This window comes from Python bivittatus, unplaced genomic scaffold, assembly GCF_059951505.1.
Source record: "Python bivittatus isolate LINGU-HERP-01145 unplaced genomic scaffold, Pbiv_v1 ctg000690_np1212, whole genome shotgun sequence".
NCBI classification, from domain to species: domain Eukaryota; kingdom Metazoa; phylum Chordata; class Lepidosauria; order Squamata; family Pythonidae; genus Python; species Python bivittatus.
Genome location: NW_028277096.1, coordinates 18,674,099 through 18,693,573, shown reverse-complemented (window position 1 = coordinate 18,693,573; position 19,475 = coordinate 18,674,099). Strand labels below are relative to the sequence as shown.

The 19,475-nt window shown below is 44.8% G+C and overlaps 1 protein-coding gene across 6 annotated transcripts in view; it reads right to left on the bottom strand.

Moving 5' to 3' along the window:
• Positions 1–19,475, bottom strand: part of ACACA (acetyl-CoA carboxylase alpha) — a 237,437-nt gene that overhangs the window by 58,159 nt on the left and 159,803 nt on the right. The window lies entirely within an intron of this gene.

The window sequence follows — 19,475 nt, the reverse complement described above, 5'->3', positions numbered from 1 at the left end:
TTCTGGTCTGCAGGAGACCCACCAAGCTGCCTTGCTTTATCTTATTCCACCCTCCATTCCTGTGCATCCAGAAGATACTAATATTCCTCTTAAGACCTTTCCCACGCCTTCCCTTCTGCTGTTTCTCTCTCTCCTCCTATGTTTTCCCTGAATTATTTTATCCTCCAGTCCCCATCCTCTCATTCCCAGCCCACCTTCCCTACCATGTTTTCTTCCATCTCTCTTTTTCTGTATGCAGCTTTTTTCGCCCATGCCACAATGTGGAGTAAAATTAATCAATTAATTAATAACAAAATAAAATGAAGCCTCCATTGGTTCCAGCCCCCTCCCTTATGTTTGAGTGTGGCTTTCAATTTGCCATGTAAAATTCACCATGGCCCTTGAACTGGTGGAAGTTATGCAGTCCTTCTCTAGAAGTACATGAAAAACCTTTCGCAGATCATGGGCAGGAAGGGCTCTGTAAAAGTCTCAATAATTAGGAGCCTTGGAACAGGAGGGGAGACTGAAAAAAAAATCATGCAGTGTGGATGAATATGCACACTTGCATTATTCATTCACACAGAAGGTATATTCCAGCTTTTCTCAGTACAGAACTGAATTATTATGATGCTGGATTTTGATTAATAACTAGATTATGTGAATTTATCCAAAACACTAAGCTGGGATTCGCTGTAACCATGATTTTTTGAACAAGCCATGGAAAAGCTAAATTTTGCAGATACAGAAAGCAACTGGGGCTTATTCCTGATGTTTTTCTGCATTTCTTTTTCTTTCTTTTTTTAATTCAGAAGAAATGAAAAAAGTGCAAAAACCAGCCAGGAGTAAGCTTGGATGCTGGGATTAGAGAGATCGGGCTGTGCTTAAACCCAATCCTTGTTTGTAAACAAAGGACAAACTATATTTTCAAGTTGGGCTGTTTACCTGGGTTCACATGGAAAGAGAAGGGAAGGGGACGGGAGGGGAGGGGATGGGAGGGGAGGGGAGGAAGGGGAGGGAAGGTGCATGTGAAAGAGAGAGAAGGAAGGAAGGCGGGCAAAGAAAGGAAAAACAGAGGGAGGGAGGGAGGGAGGAGGAGTAAAGTGTGCGTGTGTGTGTGAAAGAGGGAGGGAGGGAGGGAGGGAAGGAAGGAAGGAGAATGTGTGTGTGTGAAAGAGAGTAGGAAGGGAGGTAAAGAATGGAAAGGAAACAGGGAGGGAGGGAGGGAGGGAGGGAGGGAGGAAGGAAGGAAGGAAGGAAGGAAGGAAGGAAGGAAGGAAGGAAGGAAGGAAGGGGGAGTAAAGGGAATGTGTGTGTGTGAAAGAGGGAAGGAAGGAAGGGAGGGAGGGAGGGAGGGAAGGAAGGAAGGAAGGAAGGAAGGAAGGAAGGAAGGAAGGAAGGAGAATGTGTGTGTGTGAAAGAGAGTAGGAAGAAAGGTAAAGAAAGGAAGGAAACAGGGAGGGAGGGAGGGGAGATCCTCAGGTTCCCAACTTTGACACAATTGTAAAAAAACAGCAGAATCCTCCTCGTTGCGCAGCCAAGAACAAGTCTGAGCAACGTGCTTCCAAAGCAAAAAGGTCCTTGGAAGGTGCCTGGCTGAAAACCACCTGGCCCACCTGGCTCCAGAAAAAAGGGCAAAAACCAAACCAAACGAAAACCAAACCGCCCCAGGCAAACTCGCGCAGCCCCCCAGCGTTTCCCTGGACGGGGCGCTCCTGAGCCGGAGCCTCCGGCCACGGCGCATGGCCCCTTCTCCTCCTCGCAGCCGAGCGCCAGCCGCCGTGTTTCTCATTCCCCCGCTGTCTCTTCCCATTTGCCCTCTCCCTGACTGATACACTGATCTCTCGGTCACTCGGGTTTCTGCTCTGCTGGGTCCATATTACTAATAACACCTCTGCCACGGCCAGTTTACCTCATGAAGGCAGGAGCACATCATTACAAAATAAACTCATAACTTTGACATTCGAGCAAATACACGCCATTTGTTATTTTTATGGCTCAAGTCTTTCGAACAGGCAGCGGGCATTATATACCTGTTTCATTTAGATTTTATCAACAGGGGGAAGAAGAAAAAAGAACAAAGGAATGGGACGGGAAAGCCCACGCCTGCCCAACAGAAACACGCCAGAAAATGCCGTGGTTCGGACGGCGCCCTGAGGCTCCCAAAATGGCCTTGGCCTCTAAAACCTGCAGGGTGTGTTTTGGCCGGCCTCCTTCATCTAAAGCAGGAGGGGTTTTTTTGTGACAGGAACACATCTGGAATTTGGAGAGCACGGGTTGGGTGCATTCGCAAAATGGCCGCTGTAGGCCACTAGCGATGAAATGTCTACTGGGGAAGCTAGACCTTTCAGAAGAGTTACCACCAGTGTTTCTCAACCTTGGCTACTTTAAGATGGGTGGACTTCAACTCCCAGAATTCCCCAGCCAGCTGGGGAATTCTGGGAGTTGAAGTCCACCCATCTTAAAGTAGTCAAGGTTGAGAAACACTGGTTGCCATGGTGGTCCAGGAAGGTCAACACCACATCCATTGACCATAAGGGGAACCAGCTGTCAAGGATGGGCTCCAGCATCTTTGGGGGTCAGGTGGGTGCTGTCTGGGGCTCCCTGGGTGCCCACAGGCAACTTGCTCCTGTCCTACAGAAACACAGTGGACTTGGCATAAAATATGGATACCCCTATCTACCTCCTTATTCCTTGGGCCCCTGGTGAGCTGAGCCAGTCCCCAAATTAACCATCTTGTGCAACTGGAACATTTTTCATGAGGGGATACCAAAACAGAAAAAAAAAAAAAAAAAAGATGGGGGGGGTTGTACAAAAAAGCCCATATCCTTTTCTTGTGATACAAATGCAGCAAAACTCTCCGATGAAGGTGCTTGCTATTTCAGAAATATAAATAGAATTAAAGTAGCTGCTTTCTTCTAGCTGGAGCTTTACAGACGTGTCTGCAGGTCTTGGAATATCCCACCGGCATCCAGCAACGTGGGAGAGGTTAATGTAGAAAATGAAGTTGGGGGGGGGTTGGCAGTCCCAAATCTGCCAGCCTCCTTCGTATCTACCTTGCTAACAAACCTGTATCCCTCAGGTGTACCTGCCTGTCTCTTTCTTTAATATCTGACCAGAGGTCCACTTGAAGACACTTGGCATCCCATGCTGGGGGGGTGGGGTGGGGGGGCAGGTGTTATGCTGATTGCCTTATTTTAAACTATTTATTTGACTTGCAAATTAATATGCAACAGCTCTAGGCAACTTTCAAAAAAGAAAAAATGATATATATTTTATAATAATGTCATTATTCCATCATACAATACATAAAACTATCAATGCTCTAATAGGCAAGGGCATCCACGGGGAGCAGCCAGAAAATTCAAAGACAGAGTCTGCAGACGCTTGGTCAAAATCCTGGCCCTCTTTTTATATACATTGCACGCGTGATACATGTAAAGAGGAGGCGGGGCTTTAATTGCACAGTCATCTTGACTTTTGTGACTCCTTCTCTTGCAGACAGCCCTGTCAAAAGGTCTGCTTGGGTGAAAAGGTCTACATCCTGAACCCATTTCCTAAACTGTTTAAGAAGGGAGCCTGCTTCAACTCCAGTCCTCGTTGGGCGACCATTCGCAGTTATGACGGTGATGAAAAAGTAACTTTGCGACCAAGCCTCGCATGTATGACCTTCGCAGGTCTGTAAAGCCAAGGAAAGCTGAAGTGAGATTGTAAATACAGTCACAGTTTCACTTAGCAACTGCTTTGCTTAATGACCGAGATGCTGGTCCCAATTGTGGTCACTAGATGAGGACGTCCTGTAGTTTATTCCATCCTACAGGGCCCACCTCAATTGCAACCACTGATACTCAACTGGCATTTTAGTTCTAGCTCAACAATTATCTACGTTCAGAATTATGGTTATTTCTCAGATCTCCCTCCACCTCTCACCTTCCTGCTTCTGGACAAAGCTTTTGCAGGTCCAGTGCAACTTCCTAGCAGGCGGGTTTTATCCAAGGGAAGCGCGAGCAACGCTTGCTCTTCCAAACCTTCTTTGGGGCCTATGGTTTACGGGGTCCTGTCCTCCACCTCCAGCCTACAGGGCTGCATCAGCAACCACCGGCTGGCTTTCAATGATTCGGCTTGAATCCAGGCCGCCTCCGCTATCAGAGCACCGAGACAAGTAAATATGGCAGGCTCTCAACACTGCTTCACTTAAAGCATCCTGATGCTCTGGGGTGGGAGTGGGAGGGCCTATTTGTCTTTATCTCCAAAACAGAATTTAAAGGGCAAGAGCAGGCAGTATATATTAGGCCACGTTCACTGCTTGTCAGCAGCAGTAAACTGGCGCCGTCTCCACAGCCTCGCACTAAGTGGCGTCTACAATAACAGCTCCCGTTTGCTTCCAGCGGCTCCCGGATTTGTTGGCTGGTGATGGAGACCACAGCGGCGTTTCTTTAAAACTCCCCTCCCCAGAAGGAAGCCGCTTCTTTCTCTTCCGTTCTACACCTCCTCTCACCCGGCTCTCTTGGAAAATGCATTTAGCTTTTTATTAAAAAAAAAAAAAAAGGAAACCAAGTTTTTTCTCATTGCTGTGTGTGTTCTCCCTGGCAAGGTTGGCACAACTGAACTAAGCCCAATTCTCCTGTGACCCACTGACTGCACACCCCAGTATGTGCCCTCTCTGACAGAGGTAGTTTCTAGTGACATGTGGGGTGTCTGAATTTAGTGAGAGTTTCCAACCAGTCTAGCAACTCAGCTGATGGATGGATGGAGGATGGATGGATGGATGGATGGATGGATGGAAGGAAGGAAGGAAGGAAGGAAGGAAGGAAGGAAGGAAGGAAGGAAGGAAGGAAAAGAGAGGGAAGGAAGGAAGGAAGGAAGGAAGGAAGGAAGGAAGGAAGGAAGGAAGGAAGGATGGAAGGAAGGAAGGAAGGAAGGAAGGAAGGAAGGAAAAGAGAGGGAAGGAAGGAGGAAGAGGGAGGGGGAAGGAAGGAAGGAAGGAAGGAAGGAAGGAGGGAGGGAGGGAGGGAGGGAGGAGGAAGGAGGGAGGGAGGAAGGAAGGAAGGAAGGAAGGGAGGGAGGGAGGGAGGAAGGGAGGAAGGCAGGCAGGCAGGCAGGCAGGCAGGCAGGCAGGCAGGCAGGCAGGCAGGCAGGCAGACAAAATCCAATCATCCATAGCTGAACCTCAATCAGCTTCAGTTTACATCTCCATTCATCAGCACGTCTGCCCAATAAAATTTACATCTAGAATAAAGGCAACTCGATAAGAAAGGCAATGCTAGGAAGGCATAAAAGAAGGTTAAAGAACTGACTCCTTTAAACAATCATGGTTCTGGAATTTTCAAACAGCCTTATGGATAGGTTTCCATAAAGACTCAGACAAACCATCTACCTAGGTGCCGTTGACCACCATTTTTACTATCAAGGACCATGGGGCCATGCTTGATGCAGCTAATAGGAACTGGAATCCAATAATTTCTTGATGTATTCCACAGAAAGTTAAAGCGTTGGTTTTTTTTTTAAGAAAGTCCAGAATGAGGGCTGAGATCACCACCATACCATCCATTTGCTATTTTTTAATAAAGATATCCAGAGGCATATTGACTTCATTTTACTCTCATCTTACAGAAATTTATAGGATGCTGGCCCTTTCAGCAAATCAAATCTTTAAAAGCCTTCTAAGCTGCTGGCCATCACTAAGTCTTACAGCAGGGAATTCCACAAGTTTAATTATGCATTGCCAAAGTATGCTTCCTGGTCTATCCAGAATTTTTGGTCAAATTTTTTGGCTCTGCTGTTAAAACAAGGACTTCATCCACTCTTTCCACTCAATGCTCCGTTCTGTCTATTCAAAGCATCCTGGAAAGACTGTGTTGTGCAGATTTTCAAACACCAGCACCAATTTGCAAGAAGGAAAGGAAGAATCAGGAGTCTAGTGCAGTGTTTTTCAAATTTGGCAACTTTAAAATGTGTGGACTTCAATTCCCAGAATTCCCCAGCTAGCTTCCAGACTTTCTTTCTTTCTTTCTTTCTTTCTTTCTTTCTTTCTTTCTTTCTTTCTTTCTTTCTTTCTTTCTTTCTTTCTTTCTTTCTTTCTTTCTTTCTCTTTCTCTTTCTTTCTTTCTTTTTCTCTTTCTTTCTTTCTTTCTTTCTTTCTTTCTTTCTTTCTTTCTTTCTTTCTTTCTTTCTTTCCTCTTTCTCTCTCTCTCTCTCTCTCTCTCTCTTTCTTTCTTTCTTTCTTTCAGGAACTGTGCCAAGACTGTGCACAATGTTCAAGAAAGTCTCAAAAGAGTTTTATGCAACAACATTATGATATTTACTGCCTTTTTGCTTTATAAAATCAACCTTCACATTTGCCTCTTTTCCTAACACTGCTATTGAAATGCAGAGGTACTGTATATAAACTTTGGAAAATAAATACACCAAATAAATATTATCTCAAGGTCTGCATGGAGACCATAGATCATGATGACCAACAGATGTTAAATAAACTTGATCATATGATATCAAAGCATACATGTTATATCTAAAAGATCAGCCCCTTAAAAATATACTGGCATTTTCACAGAATCCAAAAGAGCTGTTAAGGTTTGATTATGGTTAAGGTTTATTTTCCACAAGCCATGCTTACTGTTCTACAACTGGACTTATTTTTTTGTAGATTTTTTTAATGGTGCTTCCAAAATGCTCCCTAGTTTAAAAAGTTCTAAAGTGGGATCTAACCTCCTGGATTCTGCCCTCCCCTGAGATGTTATTGTTATGCTGGCTCATTTCCAAAGAAGAAAACTAATTTGCGTATATTTTTATTAGGGGATTTAACCATTTAATATCTGAATTATTTAAGAGTCTTCAGCAGAATCCCATCATGAAGTGGAGAGTTTTTCTTTGTTGGAAGACATGGCTGGATGGTCATTTCTCAGAGAGGCTCTAGTGCAGTGTTTCTCAACCTTGGCATCTTTAAGATGTGTGGACTTCAACTCCCAGAGTTCCCCACCCAGCCATGCTGGCTGGGGAATTCTGGGAGTTGAAGTCCACACATCTTCAAGTTGCCAAGGTTGAGAAACACTGCTCTAGTGGATCCTGCACTGAACAGGAGGTTAAACTAGATGGCCTCTAACATCTTTTCCAACTCTATAATCCTCTGATTAATATTTTAATTTGGCAATTATTTCTATATGACCTTTATTTGCTTTAGATTTTTTTAGATAGCCTTTCCTACCTCCTATGATAAAGTAGTTTCCCTTTTTTTTTTTTTTTTTTGCAATAAAGGTCAAAATGACTACAATTACTTTGTGCTTCTTTCACAATCCTTTCATTCCCATGACATCGACTGCTCATGGTTTTTCACTGGCCAGTTTTGAACTTCGGCTATATTTAAAAGCTTTCTTATCATTTTTTAAAATTCTCAACCATGTAATCCTCATATGGTCCACAAAGTCACATGCATTTTGGACCAGCCTTGTAAATCTGTATGTGTTTGGACAGACTTTCCTTTTTTTTTTTTAAATTCTCCTCACCCAAGCAAGATTTCTACTTTTTAAAGAAACCTTTCATACCTTTATATAATGTCCTAGATTCTGCTCATTAAGCACACTTAAAACTTCTTGGACTTGTTTGCCCACCAAAGAGGAGGAAAAGTTATATTTCACTTGAATCGTTTATTACAGGAGTTCTAAAAACGATCTTCTATGCATCCCATAAAGATCTCTGACTGTGTGGCTTTGTTTTCTTTCAAAGTCCTTTTGGAACAATACTCTTAATTTCCTTTTGGAAATTAAATATGTTTTAGGGATCTTCCTGGGTGACTTGAGGTTGATAGGACCGAAGCAGTTGATCTCGGGATTAAGCCAAGAACTAATCTAGTTCTCTCAAGTTCTCGGAGACTCAGCCAGGCTAAACACTTATTCATTCTCACCGTTTCAGCCACCTTTTGTGCCCTCACACCCCAAAACAGCCTTTGCATTTCTAATGGAGGAACACATGTCCTGCTTCTGTGCTTTTTAATTTATGAGCATTCACCAAGGGAACCTTCTCTGAGTTAGGAACATACAGGCTCGATCCAATGCTTAGAGATTATTAAAGGTATGCTATACCCCTGCTATCAGCCCTGTGATCTTTTATTTAGAAGATGTAGGGCACTAAACGTGCACAGTTCCTCAACGCCTCCACATTAAAACCCCAAGCACCTGGTAAATGGAATTATATACCTGTCATCTCTTTCCCCCAAAGTTTTAAGAGTACAAGGGAGTCATTACCCCCCCCCCTCAAATCTCTCACTGCACTCCACGCCCGGCTCCAGAACGGAGAGGTCTACTTTGTATTGATTTAAAGTCGCAGAAATAAATAAAATTCCTTCGTCATTCTAGTTCACAAGAAATTCATGGTATACTACTATGTGATATATTTGAAGAGCTGTTTGCAAACCTTTTTTTTTTTTTCCATCTGGTGAGTGATGTGGGGGAGCGCTACAATAAAAGGGGGGGGGCTTTGTGAAATGTTGGCTACTGATCAAATCCATAATGACCATGGATTGTAAATCCAGAGGAAAAGGCCCCCCTTTTTAAGCTACATCTGACACTCTTTTCAGTTTACCCTTGAGCAAAGCTTGGCATGTTTTTTCTATAGAGTCGCCTCCTTCTTCCCATCCATCATTCCTTTTGGTATTTTAAAATTATGATCATGATTAATCAATTACATTTCTACACTCCCTTCCTTAGAGGAACCCAAGGCAGTACAGAAGGACTCGCCCATTTTATTTACCTACTAGAATGAATTATAAGATGCTCAAAGCATCTGTTAACCATTTTTAAAATGGCAAAGACCACCAACACTTTTATTGAAATAAGCCTGGGCAAAAAAATAGATAAAATTTGGGTGCACACACATATGCACCCCTCAATATGGCAGAAAAAGATCCTCACCACAATTCTGTACAGTGGGCCAGGAGCATCTGCAGGGGGACTAAAAAAAAGTCAAGATGGTGGTTGTGACAACATGATTGATGTGCGTTGTGTGCATGACACATGGAAAAAAGGGAGGTTGATCGAGTGATTGCAAGTGCCATTTTGACTTCCCCACTCCACCCTAACAACCCACACAGACACCCCTGGACCAGACAGTGAAAATGAAAGTCAGATAACTTGCAGGCTGGCTGTAACCTGAACAAAAATTGGAACCCATGTTTCCAAAGCTTCAGCCAAGGTTCTTAACTTAGATGTGCCTCACTCTACAAATTTAATCTGAAAAAAATAAATCAGAAGGAACTAGTCCAGAGCAGATGGCTCAGTTTTCTCTCCAGCAAGTGGGAGAGCCAATCTAGAATCTAGATGTTGGCTCCCCGGTGCCATCTGGTGCCCACAGAATTAGAGGTGCAGAATCAACCTGAGGTCATCAGCACTGGTGGCAACAAAGGACAGGCTTCATCCTCTGATAAAATGTCATGGTGGCCAGACCAAACAAGGCATCCACCCAAAATCTGGAGTCCTCAGATCCAAAATGGTGGTGCCACACAAAAACACCATGGATATGGAGAACATCCAAATGATGGTAAGAAATAACACATTCAGGAGTTAAGATTGTGTCTTAATGCTGAAGCAAAGATGTCCTGCAGTGTAGGTGGAGCAAGCAATACCTGCTCCATGCTTGCTGGTCATCTGCCTCCCTGACTCAGCTAGAATTGCTTTTCTTAAAACACTGAGATAAACCGATGCAGATATCTTTCCCTTTTCACCGGACAACAGCAAAAAGCCTATGCCAATATTTCTGCTGCAATTCATGCCCCTTGCACAAATGGATCAAGCTCATGCACACAGCTGCAGGCAGGGCCTCCAGACGTATGCATCAAAATGGTTCTGCCTATATAGAGACCACTCTCAACTGGGGAGGAGAGGGGAGAAGACCATCGCTCAAGGAGTAATGCCCATATCCAGCATGTAAATGATCTCAGCAGAGACATAATGGCTCACATTAAAGCAAAGAGAGGAAGAGAAATTAGTGTGAGGACTGTCCAAGAATCTGCCTTCTCTGGGAGGCAGGGGAGGGGGGCAGGCTTTTGACAGCTCCATCTCTGAACGTCTCTATCAGACCTCTTTGTTGCTTCTTGAGGCGAAGCCTCATTCTCAGCTCTTTTCACATCTGCAAATAGTCCACACTGAAGGGTAAAGTATCCCCATCCATTCCAAAAACAAAGACAACCACATGAAGAAATGGAGTTACTAAGCCATCCTTGATCACTTGGCATTCACTGTTCTATACTACCAAGAGTCTAACAGCTTTGCTGACCCATGGCTTCCCTGTTCACCAAGACCAACGTTTAGATTGAGTGGGCCCTTCAAGTCCACCCTTTCCTCATGGCCTTCCCTGGATCCAAAGATCTGCCCAGATTCCCTGGATCTTCTGTAGTCATTGTTCTCTTCTCCACACAAGGTAGCATCTCATGATGGCCTTCAGAGAATTTTACCTCTTGAAACCACTTTGTCCTGTAGGACCTTGGGCTGTTTTTCCCTCTATCTCCCTTGCATGCCATTTCTACATCCAAACGGTTGGGCTGGAATCCAATTTAACTCTACAGCACCGCTGGATCCAGTCTCACCCAGGCCAAGCCTTTTTCCCCTAACTCCAATATCCTGAACTTCCCAAGACTGCAGCAGCTGTTGCCGTCAGCACAACTACAACACCAACACCCCTTCTCTTCCTCTTTCTAGAAGCACAGGAACAAAATAACCTTGAGAAGCTTCAAGGAATGGCTGGGGGAAAGCATTCCCATTCTAGCCAAGCGTCAGTTTCCTTTTCACACCCTTTTTTCCCTTTTCTTTCCAATTAGCATTCTTCAGGTATTGCATCTGTTCATATCCATCCTAACAGTCGTGCTGTGCCAGAAAGATTCATATGATGCATTAATAATTATAATAATGCTCCTTTGCATGGTAAGAACGGCCCTTGCAGATTCAACTCTCGCATTATTACTTTGATCTCATTTGTCATGACAAGAGGCATCTGCAGGGGCTCCTGATCCCCATCAGACCCAGCATTGACCGAAACCACGGGTTCAAGAACAGAAAGGAAACCCTTTGACTGATGGTTCAGGAAGCCTCCAGCGATATTCCAAATGCAGACACTATTTTAATGTGAGAAAGGGGAAGGGAGGAATATAATCCCCTTTGCACACAGACGAGAAAAGTTTAAATATTGAAACTGGGTTAAGACTACACCAAAAAAATAAAACAGAATACCTTACTTAGAATCGACAGTGAGCAGTTGGTATGTGACCCTGTCCTCAAAGGACTGGGCTGCCAAAACTGGGAACCCCTGATTAGCAGCAAATAGATACAGGAAACTAATTCTCTGCTACCGTCTAATGGATTTTGGCAGCCCAGGTATGGTAGCCCTAACTGACACAGTGACAAGGCTGATCAACAACTCCCTTGAAGGTCCTGGAAGCAAAGGCCTTTGAAGCATCTCCACATTCTTTGCAACCTTTTCCCCTAACTTCTGTACAGGCTGGATAAAACTGCAATGACTAGCCAAGTGTGAGGATTAACAGACTGCTGGTTTTATCCTGGGATAAGTCTTTCAATATCACTTGAGACCAGTGTTTCTCAACCTTAGCAACTTTAAGATGGGTGGACTTCAACTCCCAGAATTCTGGAAGTTGAAGTCCACCCATCTTAAAGTTGCTAAGGTTGAGAAACACTGCTCTAGACAGAGGCATGAGACCCTACACGGTTCCCAAAAAGCACTCTCTTTTTTGTGGGCTGCAGAACACGTATTGGAAGTTATCTGTGTGGCATAACATGGTTAATCCAGCCAATTCCACATTCCATTTTCCAGGAAGCCATGTTTGCTTGATGGGTGACAAAACCAAGTGAAAACAAAGAGACTCACTATCTGAGTGAAATGCATTAAAAACATGTCTGCGCACACTTGCACAAATCAGTCTACTTTTCATCAGTGACACCTTCCTGCGTCTGGGAGGAGAACAGGGCTTCACCGATGAAACTGTTCTGTTTCCCTTCTTTTTTTTAAACACGATTGTTTATGAAAAAGAATTACCAGGAATGAATCAGGGAACAGAGTACTGCGGGAACCTTAGAGAAGGTATGCGGTGAGGTCCCTCTGGGTTCTGTCCAAGGCCAAGTGCCTTTAAGATTTTTATAAATGACTTAGATGAGGGGATAGAAGGGATCCTCAGCAAATTTGCAGACAACACAAAGCTGGGAGGATTACTAACGCCTATGCAACCAGTCCAAGGTTCAAAAGGCTTGAACATTCAGCCTTTTTCCACAAAATGTAGGGTTCTGTACTTTGATAGGAAAAAATTAAACGTATAAGGTAAAGATAGGCTCAATAGTCATACTTGGAAGAAGTGATCTGCTCTACGCTGCACTGGTGAGACCACACCTGGAATACTGTGTCCAGTTTTGGTCACCCCAAAGCAGAAAGGATGCTGATGAACTAGACAGAATGCAGAGGAGAACACGAAAGATGGTGAGGGGCTTGGAGGCTAAATCCTACAAAGTGCAGTTAAAGGAACCTGGCATGTTTAGCCTAAATAGAGAAGGCTATGGGAAGACACGATAGGAGTCTTCAAACATTTGAAGGGCTGTAACAGGGAAGAGGGTTTGGATTTATTCTCCATAGTGCCTGAGGATAGGATGAGAACCAACAGGTGGAAGCTTTATAGGGGGAGATCCAAACCTGATACAGTATATGGAGGAGTTTTGTGACTGTGAGAGCTATGAAGCCATGCTTCCTGGACTCAGGGGTGCTCCATCACTGGAGGTTTTCAGACAAAGGTTGGACAGCCACCTGTCTAGGATGGGAGGAAGATTCTTGCCCTGGGCGGGGGGTTGGACTAGATGACCTCCCAGATCCCTTCCAACCCTAGGATTCTATGATTCTAGCCACCAGGAGCCAGGATGGACTCAAAGGACCATAATAATATAAATTAGTGTTATTTTTAAAACACCTGCATGACATTTTTAATTGAAATACACATTTCTGAACACATTCTCTCTCAAAACATGTCTTTTAATCTATACCTTGTTACATTTAAACTGCCAGCTACAGTGCAGAAGTCTGCGAAATATGGAGTCAGGTTAATGTGTACATCAAACTAATGTGTGTGAAAGAGGAGAAAAAAGATAATAAAACCTATGCACGTAGGACATATTTATATACACAGAAAGCCACTGTACTTCATAACTCATTTCGAATAAAAAGAATGCAAACCATAATCTACACGTTACCGAATTCTGACAATACAACTGGTATGAAGCAATTGAACTTCTCCCAAGCAGCATTGTGTTAAAACAAACAGCTTGTATGTATGTGTCTAATGTGGGAGCTTGCGGGCGGCATTTGGATAGAAAGTGGATTTGGGGAGGGAGGGGGGGAGGGGAGGGGAGGGGAAAAAAAACACAAAAAAGGCTCAGCAAAAGTTTAGATTAAAATTTTAGACAAATGATCTCTGTGTCCTTCTCTCCCCCGCCCTCTGAATTCTGCCTGGGGGCTCCATGCTATTTCTATGCAAATAACAACCTCATACTTTCTATCTTATTATATCCACCGGAGCTGCAGTGACGCGACCCGAGACATGAGCGAGAGGTAGGCGAGAGAGAGAGAGAGACAGAGAGAGAGACAGAGAGAAGAAGAGTGGGGGGAGGGAGGGTGGGAAGAGGCAGAGTGGATGCTCAGTGAAGTGTGAAAAAATATTGTCAGGAGTGAGCAGCAAGAAAACACACACACGCACGCACACAAGAAAACTATGGCTGGGATAACGTGTTTATTTCAAAGCCTCTCTCTCGCCCTCCTCCTCCTCCTCTTCCTCCTCTATTCCTCCCCCCCCCCCCATATGTGTACATTGTCATCTTTTAAAATTCATTCGGCATCAGGGGATCATGCACCATCCATTTGCCATCACCGTACCATTTGCATTTCATGCCTCCTGGTTTTTGATGGGCTGATACTTTGATGCAGTTGGGAGACATGCATTATCATTATTTCAATTTTCGGAGGGGGGGGCGAGGATGGTGAAGAGGGAGGAGGGTCAATGAACTCGATGCAGTGCGCGCGCGCACACACACACACACACACACAAACAAATGTATACAGAGAAGCGGGGGGGGGACGACACACCAACGTGCCTATGCTTTCCCCGCATGCCCTGCAAATACTGAAGACAAAGGGTAGGATAGAAAGATGCGCACAAGCCAGCTAGAGAATCCAAATGCCATCCTCCCTTGGCAGCTTCCAGGTTGCCACAACATTGCTTCAGCCAAGATGCAGGCTGAAACATTCACACCAGCTTCTTCACTCCAATCAGGAGGAAACTACATCTGTAGCAAACTCTACTTCGTGCACAGGTTCCCCTCCCCATTTCCCCCCGTTCTCTCCCCCTCTTTCCAGTCAAAGCTGGTGGATGGGGTCCTTTTTAAGGTTCAGCCTTAAAACGCTACAATCCTCTCATCGGATATTTCTTTCTGAGCCGCTTTTCCCCAGCTTGGGTCCTCCAGATCAGCTGGAACGTCAGTTCCCCAAATGGCTAGCCAGGATAGGAATTTTCTAAAGGGGGCGATGAAACGGAGACTATAGGGTCAGTGGCATCCACCGCCTGGCAGATGGGGAGGCACTTGGACGTTCCCCAGTGACCTTGCAGGCAATTCCATAGGTTTTTTGGTTGGCCCCGAGCAGTTTCTCTCTGGGCACCAGGGTGCTCCTTGGTTTTCTGGAAAGTTCTCAGAGATGAAGCAACATCTGGCAGAGGAAGGCTTAAAGTGAACTGACCAAGCTGGGTACAAGCTCAGGTTTGGGATCCGCCAGTAACGTGGGCAAAGACATGGCAATAATAGTAGCAAAGCACCATTACTCTCCTCCTTTATCACACCAGCTACCTGTTGTCGGATGGACTGATTCGCCATGATGAACCCTCCATGAGGGACGCAAGGACAGGAAGATCACCCCCCTGGCTGTTGTGATAGTTTTGCCCAGCTGATAATGTCACTCAGATTTGCCCATGTCTGGGCCCTTCATGACTGAAATCCATGATGGTCACTGCGGCTGCGTCTTGCCATGTTATCTGGGCGTCTTTTTGGCCTGTGAATGCCAATGAAGTAGACAGAGTACTTTCTACTATGAGCCCTGCCACTTGCAGACTTCGTCTATGCCTCTCCTGGCTCCTTGGGGTGGGGGGTGGGGAATGGTGGTGTGATAAGCAACACCTTGTTTGGGGAGAAGGTTATTCTTGGAGCCTTGAAGGAGGCCTTGGTGTGCCCTCTCCGGATCCAGTGTGTTCAATAACTACTGCTGGGTTTCCATTTTCCTTTTAGGGAAGGTTATTGAGGACATGGTGGGGATTCAGCTGCAAAGCACCCTAGAGAAAGTGGGTTATCTTGACCACTTTCAGTCTGGACATGGGACTGAGACAGTACTGGCTGTTCTAGTTGATCCCATGTGTCAGGACCTCGATGCGAGTGGTGCATATCTCCCAGTGCTTTAGGGCCTCTTCAATGGCCTTTAATATCACTGGCCATGGTATCCTATGGATAGCCTGCAAGGGTTGGAGGCTGGAGGCAGTATTTTACAGTGGCTCCTCCCCTACCTCAGTGGCCAGTTAGGGGTGAGGAAAAGTCCGTCCAGAGGCTACTCAAGTATGAAGTGCCAAAGGAGTTGGTCCTCTCCCCACTCCTGTTTAATATTTACATAAACTGCTAAAATACATTATTATGAGGTCTTGGGTACGATGTGATCAATATCTGATGATATCTGGTTTTACACTGCTATCCTAGGCTTGGTTGGAGATCCTGAAGTCTTCCAACAATGGAAGGAAGACTGTTGGGGTATGGACTGGATGAAACTGGTTAAAGCTGAATCTGAGCAAGACAGAATTATTGCTTGTTTACTGCTGTCCCGTCAGCTCCAGTGTTGCCTCTTGAGGGTGGGGCACTGCCCCCCCAAAGGGAATACATCTGTAAGTTCAGACTCACAGCTATTGCTGGGTGTGCAGATGGAAGCCCAGCTCCTGCTGGTGTGCCACTTGCAACTCTACACTACTTGGAGTGGGAGGTTCTGGCTAGTGACTCATGTCCTTATCACTCTACAATACACTCTACACTGAGCTGATTTTAAAGCCCTCCCCCCCCAAAAAAATTTTTTATGTCATTTTGAACATGCTAAAGCTATTTTTTGGGCTCTGTTCCGAATCTGGGTGCTGTTTCAAAGTGCCAGTTTCAACTCATCAAGTCTCATCTCTGTCCATCTCACGAGATCCAGCAGGGAGCATGCTTCAGGTCTCTTCTATGAAACCATGTCACCTAGTGAGACCCAGGAAGCAGACCTCCTCTGCTGCAGCCCCTACCCTCTGGAGCAGCATTCTCCCCTTCCATAAGACCATGAAAACCTGTTTTTCTCCTGTTTTCAGTGTTTGTATGTTTTCTGTTGGTCATTATTTGATTATGCTTACCTTACATTCCCTGCCCAAGTTGCTATTGATGAGTTGGACACCCACATAAATCATTTAAATAAATAAATAACTTTAAATGTGTTTAAATTTGAAGCCCTATATGGCAGGCCCACTTACTCAGCCAAGAGTTGACTTACTTGAGATGAGGCTCCGAGAAGAATCTGCTAGTGGTGCCCATTTCGTGAGGTGAGGGTGGAGGGGCTGAGACCATAAAACATTGCTTTTCAGTTCTGGCACCAACACTGTGGAACAGTCTCCCCCCAGGAGTGAATCTAGCCCCTTCAGTCATAGTGGAAACTGATAAAAATCAAGCTTCTCTGGAGGGTCTTTGGAGAGTGACTGCCACTAGTGAATTAATTAACAGTTCGGGCTTATTCTTTAAACGGGGTTGTGTTTTGTTTTTGTTTGGGGTGGGGTATTGGGGGGCTATTCCTGTGGCTCTTTTTTTCCTTGTGTGTTTGCTACTAGTGTAAGAGGCTCTGGAAGCTCTGGACATGAATATTTGGCAGGAGTACAAAGTCAATAAATAAATAAATCCATCCACCCACCCACCCTTGGGTTCACATCCATATGGGTGGATGTGATATTGAGGGTGAATTATGGAGCATATGATAACTCCAATTAGAGCCTTCTGGTCATTATCTAAATCCCACCGGGAATTGACTATAATGACTTTGCAGCTTTGATACCAGGCTGCAAATACAAGGGAATACAAGCAAATAATGAGGTTCATAGGTAGCTTGTATTCCCTGGCAGATTGCCTGTGGTCCAAATCACGCATGCCAAATTCTTCTTTTCTTTGTCCTCCTTCTAACCGAATACCACTCAACCCATACAGTCTTTCATTCCAGGTTGACGATGTTATCAAACACAGCCCTTGTTATCTCCTCTTGTCACACACAGCCCTACCAACCCCATCAAGGAACACACCAAGTAGAAGGTACGATAAAAAGCAGGTGCTTTGTGTGAGTGACTGAGACTTCTTGGTTAGGGATCAGGCACCCCTTACTTTTCATTCATTGAAAGAAGCTCTAGAGCTCCAACTTGGAAGCCTTGAATGTGGGGTCTACGTCTGGACTATCAAGGATCCATGGGCTATGTAGTTGCACTCAAACATCTGATTCCCCTTGAAAGCATATCCATGAACTTGGATACCTATCCCTGGTCCCAGAAGAAAGGAAGGAACTAGGCAGAAGAAAGAAAACTCTGGATTAACCAGACTGGTATAAATTCCATGGTACTACCATACAGTAGTATCCAGAGAGTCGTATTCCTTATGCTACATACCCCTGGGTCCATTCAGCCCAGCACTGGCTGGTAATATTTCTCACCATCTTCCACTTTTTCAGTGGAGAACCCCAGTATAAGACACATGCTCCATTCCCACCAAATCACAGCTTCTCCCAACAGACAACGCGCAAACACAAAACAATGTCTTTCGTTGACTTGGTCCTTTGGCTGCCCAAATCTTAAGCAAAGATTCTACGGCCAGAACTCAGATTCTTAAAATGCAACCTGAACAGCAATATTCCCCAACCGCCCTCCCCACCACCCAAGTAAAGCTCATGCGTCTGTATTTTCATTATTTTTAAGTGCATTGCTTAACTCTAGGCACTGATCAGTTTGCATCAAAGAAAAGGTCTACATCTCCTTGAACCTTTGGCCCAGGGTGCCACAATCGTATAGTAACAACATCCTCCTCCAATCTTTGTCATCGCTGTGCTGCAAATCCCCAGAATCAGATTGCTACCCAAAGAAAGAAAATAAAAGTGGAATCGCCCCCCACTCTGCCACCTGCTTCCTCTTGTTCTCTCTCCCTCTCTGTGTCTGTCTGTAATTCAAGGGCAAATTGTTTCTCTCTTCTGCACACAAGAACTGGGCTCTTGAGCATAAATCTCAAACAGCTGCTGCCTGGGTGGTGTGGTGATTTAAGAGCCGTAGCCTTTGACTCTTGCTTCCAACCCTGTTTAAAACCTAAAGTGGGATGGGTAGGAGGTTGGGGCAGTTCCATCCCCAGAGGACAATTCATTCAGGTATATTGTGTACAGGCTGCAAACAAGCCAACCTCGCTTTTCTCTTAGAGAGGGGTCATTATTCTGCAGAAACAGCGGCTGGAGAATCAGCAAGGTAGCCGAGAAGAGCACATTGATCTAAATAAAACAGAAGCAGGAATCTGGATTGTACAGTGGGTAATTCTACTCGCAGAAGGACTACCCAAGAAAGCTTTTTCAATTTGCATCCAACGCCTTTTCCACAGGTCTCGGAAAAGCGAGGGTGAGGGGTGGGCAAACCCATAGGGGTGTACATGGCCGCTGAAAATCTGGAATGTGGCTCCCTGAGATGTCCAGACCAGGAAAGGGAGGCTTAAGACTGTGCTAATTTTATATCAAGCCCTACTGTTGCCTTTTTCCAAGCCAATATGAAGTCAATGCCACCAACAGAGTCAGACAATATTGTGCCTCTTGAGTTCTTAAGCAGAGGCTCTCTTACGTATTTGCCCAATCTGGACATCAGGGCTGAAACTGAAGTTCAACGTTCTAAAAATGTGCATCAACGTTAATATATTGCTTTGGTTGGGTTTTGTTGCTTGGTTGTTTCTCTTATATTGTTTTTATGTGGTTTTGGCATATCGTGAGCCACCCGGAGTCATTTGGAGTCGTGCAGCATCGAATTGCATAAACAAATAAAATGTGTAAATTTTGCATCTTGTTTTCAACAATGACTCTAAGTATATATACAAATCGAAACACACTAAGCCCATGAGCCTTGTGCAGACCTCCAGGAGGAAACTCAGGACAAGGCTCTGGTATAAGAGGGGAGTGGGCTATCTTAGTGTAATAACAGTATTATTTATTCATTATTTTGATCATATCAACCCCAGCTGGAATCCCCTTCAGATCTGCTGTGGCAACTCCTCCCCAAATTCCCAGCCAGGATTGCAAATGATTAGGCTGATTGACATCCAGCAGGGTGAGGACAGGGAAAGCTACTTTACTGCAATCAGCAAGTGACTTCTAAGGTATCACTTTTCCAAACATGTTCAAAGCAATTTACA